A 9,681-nucleotide genomic window follows, 5' to 3' on the forward strand; every position below is an offset into this window, starting at 1 on the left:
TTTTGCATTGCTATTAGTCTTTTAGTGGCTACAAAGGAGTCAAGTAGATGATCTAATTTATTTGATCTTGTTAGCCACTTGTTTTAAAATTTACATTAATAATCCTGTGATGAATATGTTGGTATGAGTTTTCCAAAGTTATATATTTCTGGGATTTCTACAAGTGGAATCTCTGGTCTGAGAACCATTTGGTTTTGGCTCTTAATATGACTGTGGCATTGTTTTCAAAGAGGCATATCACAATTCACAACCCTGTAAGCAATGTTTTCTCATCACCACTAACACTTTATAGATTGTTTTATAGTCCATGCCCATGCACTGTTTGAAACTTGTCATATCAACTCATTTAATCTTCACAACCACTTCCCCAAAACAGGTCAACCACCAGTTCAGAGAAAGGGTAACGATGCTGGTGCTGGTGATAATGACAGTAATAGTGTTCCTCATCAGTTAGGTCTCGGTGAATTAGAAACTTTAGAACTAAAACCTTGTTAAACTTACATGTGGGCCGAGCATGGCGGCTTATGCCTGTAATCCCAGCACTTTGGGAGGTCGAGGCGGGTGATCACCTGACATTAGGAGTTCAAGACCAGCCTGACCAACGTGGAGAAACCCCATCTCTACTAAAAATACAAAATTAGCCAGCAGTGGTGGCGCATACCTGTAATCCCAGCTACTAGGGAGACTGAGGCAGGAGAGTCGCTTGAACTCAGAAGGCGGAGGTTGTGGTGAGCCAAGATTGTGCCATTCTCCAGCCTGGGCAACAAGAGTGAAACTCCATCTCAAAACAAACAAACAAACAAACAGACAAAAAACCTTACATGTGGACTTTACAGAGCTAAGAAAAGAAATTTAGAATGGAGATTTTGTCCAAAACCCTATTAGGGACTCATCTGAGACTAGAATCTAATCACCTCAATCCCAGTCTGTTACCCCCACCCCAAGTCCCGTTGCCCCTTAGTAATGTTCCTGGATCCCTGGTAGAAGACAGATCAGCAAGTCAAGGTGTAAAGAACAGTTTCTCACCCAGGAAAAAACCAAAAGCCAGGAGTGTGTGTGCATGTGAGTGTGTGTACACATGCCTGTGCAGGGGCAGGAACTGATATGCCCACAAGGGACTGCGTAAGAACAAGAGTCCAACAGTACACAGTCCAACCCTCAACTTACCTTTTGCTTCATTTCCCTTACCACAGATTCGAACACTTTGGAAGATTCAACACTCAGACTCTTTGAGATGCTCTGACTTAATCATCACTGTCACCAAGACATTTGTGGAAGACAGGGAGAAAAAAAAAAAAAAAGCCCCATCAACAAAGCATCCCAATAGTGCTTCAGTATCACATGCCCCTGTTGGGATTTTTACCCTCAAATTGACCTCAATGCAAGACGAGAACGTGCTTTATGTTTAAGTTTATACTAGACTTGGGAATGGATTATGGAGACAATGGCCCCTGGGTAATGTTGTTATTCAGATTAAGCCTGAGAAATACAAAACCTTAGACATAATACACTAAAAATGACTAAAAACATATTGAATTTGTGTGTTTGTAAAGTTGGGAGAGTATATAGCTTGAAATCTGGATCAAAAAGGTTGATTTTGTCCATTTCCTGACATGACCAGTCAAAGAGCATACTTTGCATCCTGAGTACACACCTGCTTTCTGCCATCAGTTTAAGATGGGTTTAGGAAATTCAGGTCTCTAAATGTGATCAACAGATTGGGAATGTATCTGGTATTCTCCAGTAAAGAAATCTTACTTCCTGGATAATGTTGAAATGCTAGAACGGAGCCATTTCCAGGAAGTGAGGAAAATGTTGTTGCATCTACATTGGGAGACAGGAGAAAGGGAAAGAGAAGTTAGTTTTGCTTGCCTATAGTATCTTAAACTTAGTTCAGACATTGATCATGATTGTAGTAGTAAATACATGAAGCATATGTAGCTCACATTCTGTGCTAAGGTACTGCTGTGTTCAATATGCTGCCTATAAACTGGTTAATCTTCACAACCCTATGAGGTACTATCATTTCCATTTGGCAGAAACTAGACTGAGACGTTACCCAAGGTCGCATAGCTAGAAAGCTGCAGAGCCCGTATGTGGCTCCAGACTCCACTTTTAGCTACAATACCTTGTAAGACTGCACGGGTGCCTGGCTTTCTTCATTCTCAACCTCAGTCACCTCACCTGTAAAATGGAGATCCTACCACCAATTTCAGGACTCCTGAGGGATTCACAGTGGAACATTTGTGAGCAGCCGTGTCTTTATATTAGTGAGGTCTCAACTGGCATTCACTCTCTCCCGTGAGGAAAGGTTTATTTCTGAGAAAAAACAGAATCATAGAAATATGATGACAGAGGCGGATGGGACCTGAGGAATCACCCATGGCAACCACTCTTTCTCTCTACACTTGGAAGGGTCAAATCCCTTCTCCAGCTTCTTTGATTACTTAGAGTAGTGAGTATACCACCTACAATGGAATCCAATTCATCTCACTACAAACAGGTAAATTCCTTACCAGTAAGGAGAAAACTTCTGACACCTCTTCAAATACTTAGAGCAGCTACCAAGTAATCCCTTCCAACTCCCAAGACTCCCAACTCCCCTGGCAACTCTCCTTGGGTTCCAGCTTGACAAAGCTGCCTTCAAAGTATGGTGCTTGGAACAGTTGTATCAGGTAGGATATGACTATGCCAAAATAAAGGGGTACTTACCCCTCCCTTGACCTGCTGCTTCTACTCCTATTAAGGCAACCCCAGGTTGTATTCCCCAAGTAATTCTGAAACACCCATGCCTACAATACCAGATCCCAGCTCCTAATCTCAAATTACCATCCATCCTCCAAAGCTGCCTCTTGATACTACAGTGGCTAAAAAGGGCTTTTTCTAAAATAAACCGAGACAATTTCTCTCGGCTGGAACAGGAGAACAAGGCTAGGAAACCCTGCTTTTGTGGCCTTCAAGCCCACTAAATGATTAAAAGTCTGACATCAGTTTGAACTGAAGCCCTAATGGCCAACACAGTCAACTCCTGTTGCTGATTCTGAAACTGTTCAAATACTTCCAGCTCTTTCCCCTATAGACATAAGAAAATTGTCCTTCACAGCTCTCGTGTTTGGGCATGGTTGTGAGATCACTTCCAGCCAGTGACTGTCATTTCTGTCCAGAGCATCTAACTGCCAGCGCAAAGACCCCCCAGAGTGCTTCCCCTCAGGCCAGGTAACATAACCGTCAGGCTGGTGCCCAGGGGACTGCAATGAGCAGAGCCCACCTGCTGCACGCATGGACTGTGGCCTGAGTGAGAAGGCTGGGTTGCTCTTGAAACCACATCATAACTTAGCATATTCTGACACAACTCCATTATTAAACTCCAGAAAAGTGGCCAGTTGCAGTGGCTCATGCCTGTAAACTCAGCACTTTAGGAGGCTGAAGCAGGAGGATCATTTGAGGCCAGGAGTTCGAGACCACCCTGGGTAACATAGGGAGCCCTCATCTCTGTAATTTTTAAAATTATTATTATTATTAGCCGGCCATGGTGGTGTGGGCCTGTAGTCCCAGCTACTTGGGAAGCTGAGGTGGAAGGATCACTTGAGCCCAGGAGTTTGAGACTGCAGTGAGCTGTGATTATGCCACTGTACTCCAGCCTGAGTGACAGAATGAGACCCTGTCTCTAAAATAAATATATGAACTCCAGAAAGAAGTGGGAGTCTCCCCTAGATCCCTCCAGAGCTCCCAGTATCTCTTAAGAGCTTACACTTACCCAACACTTTTTATTCCCTCTTTTTTCTGATTGGGCTTAACAACTTTATTTGAAATGAAAATATTTAGGATTACAAAGGCTCAACCATTATCTGATGAACCAGCAAGAAGACCTCATCCCACTCACAAGCTCCTAGACAACCATGTTTCCAGAAGCTATAGTAAGGACAGGGGCTATTCTCATCTTCACAAGCCACTGCTGCCTAACGTGTAAGTTTGGAAACTCAGAGCTGGGGAGGGTGATCAAAGGGAGGGAGAAAGATACACTCCAGATAAACTAAGCTTTTGAGCAGCCCTGCCATCAAGTTCATGGTTTTCCCTGGGAACAGCTTTCCGCTGAGTGAAACTGGTTCGTTCCAGCCTGAGGCCCAGGAATGAGAAACTCCCCGCAAAAGCTGAAGCGTAGAAGTGCAGTCATTGCTCCCATAGGAGGCATGGCCAGAAACAAATAGCGGTGACTTATTTAGAAAGTTGCTAAGTTGCTACCATTGTGTTTTTTGCTCTGCACAGCATGGGAAGGTGACTCCCTACCGAGCGCCCAGCAGATACAAAACACCCAGGTCACAATGGCAGGGCTTGCCACACTCAAGGAGGGCCCAGGATACGCATTTACTTATCTGGAGCAGAATCAGCTTCATGGGCTCCACTAGCCTTCTTAACCTACCAACTTCAGAACATGAGTACTGAGGGGAAAAGTTTAACATAATCCTCACAGGATTCTAAAACCCAGTATTTTGGCAGAGTGGGGGTACAGCAGTCAAAAGATAGGGAGAAACCTACCCAATTTCCTGTATGGCATTTGGGAGGGAATATCTGCCAGTCATTACCCCAGTGGAGCTCCACTGATGCAAATAGAGAAACAAAGCCTCTAGAACTGAGAAAATACCTCTAGAGCATTCTTTAAGACCCTTCTCACTCAAAGCCCTCCCTCACCAGGATTCCATGAAGACTAAAGTCATAGGCAAGTATTCAGTTGAGTTGTATTTCCTGAAGTGCCTCATAGGAAGATACTAGAAGAAGAGGTAACATTCATTCAACAGCTATATGCTATGTGCCAAGTCCCTTGCTGGTACCTGAGGATACACCAGGGAAAAGTCAGATGGCAAGGAACCTGTCCTCATGACACTTGCATTCCACTGAGAGAGACAAGAAAAGTCACCAACGGCTGGTCACGGTGGCTCACACCCGTAATCCTAGCACTTCAGGAGGCCAAAGTGGGTGGATTGTTTCAGTGCAGGAGTTCAAGACCAGCCTGGGCAACGTGGTGAAACCCCATCTCTACTAAAAATACAAAAATTAGTCAAGTGTGGTGGCGTGCACCTGTTGTCCCAGCTACTTGAGAGGCTGAAGTGGGAAGAGCACTTGAGCCCAGGATGTCAAGGCTGCAGTGAACCATGATCACACCACTGCACTCCAACCTGGGTGACAGAGGGAGACCCTTTCTTAAAAAAAAAAAAAAAAAAAAAGTCACTGACAGCAGTAAGTGCTCTGAAAGAATGAAAGAGGATGATGTGGCAGTGACTGTTGGTGGCATCTGAGCAGAGACCTGCAGGATGAAAAAGACTGGACAAGGAAAGAGCTACTAACAAGTTAGGTGATCTGGGAAGCTAGACGTAGTGAGGGTCACAAGTAAGTTTTGATAAAGGGAAGACAAGGACAAACTTCAGTCTGAATTCTCCCAGGCCTGCCACAATGCAAGATAGCACTGAAAACGGTTTGAGGTATCAGCACTTGGTGATATGGTTTGGATCTGTGTCCTCACCCAGATGTCATGTTGACATGTAAATCCCCAGTGTTGCAGGTGGGGCCTGGTGGGAGGTGATCAGATCATGGGGGCAGGTTTCTCATGAATGGTTTAGCACCATCCTCTTAGTGCCATCCTTGAGATAGTGAATTCGCTTGAGATCTGGTCGTTTAAGTGTATGGCACCTCTCCTCAACCCCCAATTCTCTCTGGCTCTTATGGCACCTCTCCTCAACCCCCAATTCTTTCTGGCTCCTGCCTTTATCATCTGATGTGCTTGCCCCCTCTTCACCTTCTGCCATGAGTAAAAGCTTCCCAAGGCCTCTCTAGAAGCTGAGCAGATAGATGCCAACACCATACTTCCTGTAAAGCCTGCAGAACTGCAAGCCAGCCAGTTAAACCTCTTATCAATTAGTGAGTCTCAGTGATTTTTTTTTGTTTTTTATTTTTTGAGACAGGGCCTCACTCTGTCACATAGGCTAGAGTGAGTGATGCAGTGTTGGCTCATTGCAGCCTCAACCTCCTGGCCTCAAGCAATTCTCCCACCTCAGCCTCCCTAGTAGCTGGGACTACAGGCATGTGCCACCACACCTGTCTAATTTTTATATTATTTGTGGAAACAGGGTTTTACCATGTTGCCCAGGCTGGTTTCAAACTCCTGGGCTCGAGTGATCCTCCTGCCTTGGCCTCCCAAAGTGCTGGGATTACAGGTGTGAGCCACTGTGCCCAGACAGTTATTTCTTGTGTTGCTTTATAGCAACACAAGAACAGTCTTATGCACTTAGGTAACCTTTCCACATTCATGCTTAACAGCATGCCAGTTCCTTGGGTCCAGGCCTTCCCACTGGCCATTGCCCTTACCTGAGGTTGAGATGAGAAGGCCATTAATGGTCGTGATCTTCAGTCCCCCAGCAGGGAGATGAAGCACCGTGAATTTATGCCTCATGTCCTGGTCTTCCTGGAGCTCTGGTGCTGGGACAAGGGTATGGCCTCCAACAGTGCCTGCTGAGGGATTATCTGTGGCCCAGTGGGGAGGTTCCGAAGCCAGAGAGCAGCCTGGTGCTCAGCACTCTCACTCTTCAAACCCAAGAGTTTGGCCTAGCTGCTGCTAGCAGGTGGAGGGTTCTGGGTGGTTTGGTGCTCAATACTGCCTTCCTGAGCACTTTCCAAATCCAGGGGCTCCTCTTGGAGAGATCTGATCTCCCAGAGGGCAGGTGAGGAGTCCAGGCTTTCTCTTTTGGTCACCCCCTCCCACGTCTGAGCCACATTTCCATCCCTCTCTTCAAGGGCAACTCTGGATCCCAGCACTCTCTCCTGATTATGTGTAAAGAGCAGAGAGCAGAATGGAGGGCCATTCTGAAGGGGCTGGCAGCAGATGATTCACCAAGCCATCCTGCACGGGTTTAGCCTTCGGTCTGGGGAAAGCAGTAGTGAGCAGGGTTTTTGTTAGACCTTGTACTCCATCCCATGTCTTGCTTAACTGCAGCCTTGGGGCTATTAAGGTTTCATCCATTAACAAAGGATCTTCTTTTCCAGTGGGTAGAAGGAAGAGAGGGATCAGATGCTGTAGGCCTCCCCTCTATCCTCTGAGGCTTCCTCATTCCCCATTTGAGAGGACCCCCCAGCCTCTGCCCTTCCGTTTCCCATATGGGCGACACTTGGATCTGAGATGGTTCCTAATGGAAACTCTAGGGCAGAACAGAGAGAAGCTGCTTATACCAAAGCTCGTGGGGGATTCTCTCTTGGCCTCAGCAAAGGCATAGTATTGGCCTTGGAATGCAGCGCTGGTGGGTCTTGAGGTCAATCTTATGGAAAGCAGCACCACGCTGACAGCCAGTGGCCCTGAAGGAAACATCTGACTTCCCCAGTGTCCACATGCATGTGAGACCTTCTTCTCCACAGTCGGGGAAACCCCATGGAAGATGAGCTTGTCCTGGCTCTCGGCACAGTCCTCCTGGCCATCAAACCCTTGGATGTAAATGACAATGTTTCTCGCCCATCCCAGATGACCCAGTTGTACCAGATGTTTGGCAGGCGGCTGAATCGATTCCGTGGCAGCTCCCCTAATGGATCCTTCAAAACCACATGGCACCTTCTGATTGGAACATACACTACCCTGAGGTTTTGTCTCATCTCAGTGGGTAAAGGATGGAAGAGACAGGAGAAAGATGAAGGAACCAGGTTAGTACAAGACTCAGTTGAGTCATAGAAGGGCACAATAAATGCCACCTATTTAACCCCAAGTTAGCATAAGACTCGCCTTAAGTTACACTTATGGAACAGAGCTGCTGGCTTCTCAGAAGGTGCTCAGCTCATGTCACCAGCCCTACAGGCTTCTCTTCTACTTCCCCATAATTCCTCCCTTCTCTGGTTGCCCTCAGTACCCTGCAAATACTTGTATCCTGAAAGTTGTCATGCATGGCATTAGTCATGCTGCATTTGGCTGTCATTGGTTTGTCTCTAACCCTCCACTTCTTGATGGCAGGGACTGGCTCTTGTCTCCCACTTGCCAACAAGCACCTTCAAGTACCTGCTGGATGGAGAGTGATCTTACAGCATCTCCAGCCTCTGCTCCAGAACACAGGGGCAGAGATCTCAGGGGCCAAGATCTCATTTCCTTCACTGACCCAGACCTGGGAAGGTGATAAGAGGAGAAAGCTAATCCAACCCATGGCTTATCAGCAAGCAGGAAAATAAATGACACTTGGAACACATGGCAAGGTCCCCAACAGGCTCTTAAGGGGCCTTCTGCCATCCTGATGCAGAGCTCTCAGAGGGTGGTGTGTGGGTCAATAGAGACCCCCTCATCCATCTATCATTTGCCATCCTTCTTAACCCTTCCCCATCTGAGTTATCTGAAGCCTCTCACCTTGGCTTTCAGTGCTACTAATCCTGGCATTGGCAGCTTGGAGAGAACAGGCAAGGCCCACATCTAGGCTCTGTATGATCTCATCTCTGCCCTCCAGTGAGTACAGATCTCAACACTCCACGAAGGAATCCCCAGACATCCGATTCAGTGCTGAATCGGAACATCATGAAGAAAGCTGTGCACAGCTTTAACTTCCTAGAGAGACTGAAAGTTTTATTCAATTCCCCTGCAGAAGACATAACTGCCAAGTTTAACCAGAGGTGAGAAGGAAAATAATGTAAGAGAGAACATCTACCTCTGGTTCACAAAATGTTTTATTTGCAAACAAGAGGTCTCTATGGACCCTCTCCCCACCTTACCCTCCAGAGACAACCATGACGGGATTAGAACAGCAAGAACTTGCTAAGAGCCACATTGCCCTGAGGGTACTTGTAGACACTAAGCCCTGGGACGGCAGGAAAATGAGGACACAAATCTGGGACTCTTGCCCTGAGGAGAGCCCTGGAGGGCTGGTGTGCTTCTAGTTTGGTACTCACCAAGCTACAAGCAAAAGCAAGTCCTCTTCAAAGGAAAGCATGACAGTTTAGGCCTAGAGCTGGGATCTGCAAACTACAGCTCGTGAAACAAATCCAGCTGCTGCCTGTTTTTCGTAACTACAGTTTTATTTAAATATGGTCATGCCATGTATATAAATGATGGATGTTACTCTAATCTGCCCTGCTCAATACAGTAGCCACTAGACACATGTGGCTATTGAGAACATGAAATGTGGCTAGTGTAACTGAGAAACTGAATTTCTAACTTCTGTTCTCATTTAAATAGCTAGTAGACAGTGTGAGGACTAACAATAATGATGCCATTTTACAACCTTGACGACTGTGTTCTCAGAAACCACCAAGTTGCCTCCTCTCTCTCGCTGTCTTCCTTTATATCTTCCAAACAGACAGGGCTGTATAGATTAAGATCAAGAGTAAAGCATTTTTAGCAAAAAACAACAAAAAACAATTTATATCCAAGGACTTACTAGAATTTTAAGATAAAGAAGACAGTTACATGAGAAAAGTTTAAAGAAATAAAGAATATAATCAAAATAAAAAACACTACTAGGAATAGGCAGATTAGAAAACACATGAACTTCTAGAAATGCAAAATTGAAATAAAGCTCAATGGATACCGATGTCAGCAATTTACCTGAAATACATCAAAAATAAGATGAATATATAGATACGAAGTAAGTAAAATATTAATGGTAGAATGTAGGTAGTAGATATTGGTTGTTCATTGTAAAGGTCTTTCAACTTGGCCATACGTTT

The 9,681-nt window shown here is 45.6% G+C and overlaps 1 long non-coding RNA gene across 1 annotated transcript; it reads right to left on the reverse strand.

The window, feature by feature from the left end:
• Window positions 1-703: 703 nt before the first annotated feature.
• Window positions 704-8,119, reverse strand: LOC115894318. Its single transcript, XR_004054422.1, has 5 exons — window positions 8,030-8,119; window positions 6,361-7,632; window positions 1,655-2,319; window positions 1,168-1,254; window positions 704-756 (listed from the first exon to the last, which is right to left on the reverse strand). It is a non-coding gene; the product is annotated as an uncharacterized LOC115894318 (long non-coding RNA).
• Window positions 8,120-9,681: the final 1,562 nt, after the last annotated feature.

The sequence above is a fragment of the Rhinopithecus roxellana genome, chromosome 17 (assembly GCF_007565055.1).
Source record: "Rhinopithecus roxellana isolate Shanxi Qingling chromosome 17, ASM756505v1, whole genome shotgun sequence".
NCBI classification, from domain to species: Eukaryota; Metazoa; Chordata; class Mammalia; order Primates; family Cercopithecidae; genus Rhinopithecus; species Rhinopithecus roxellana.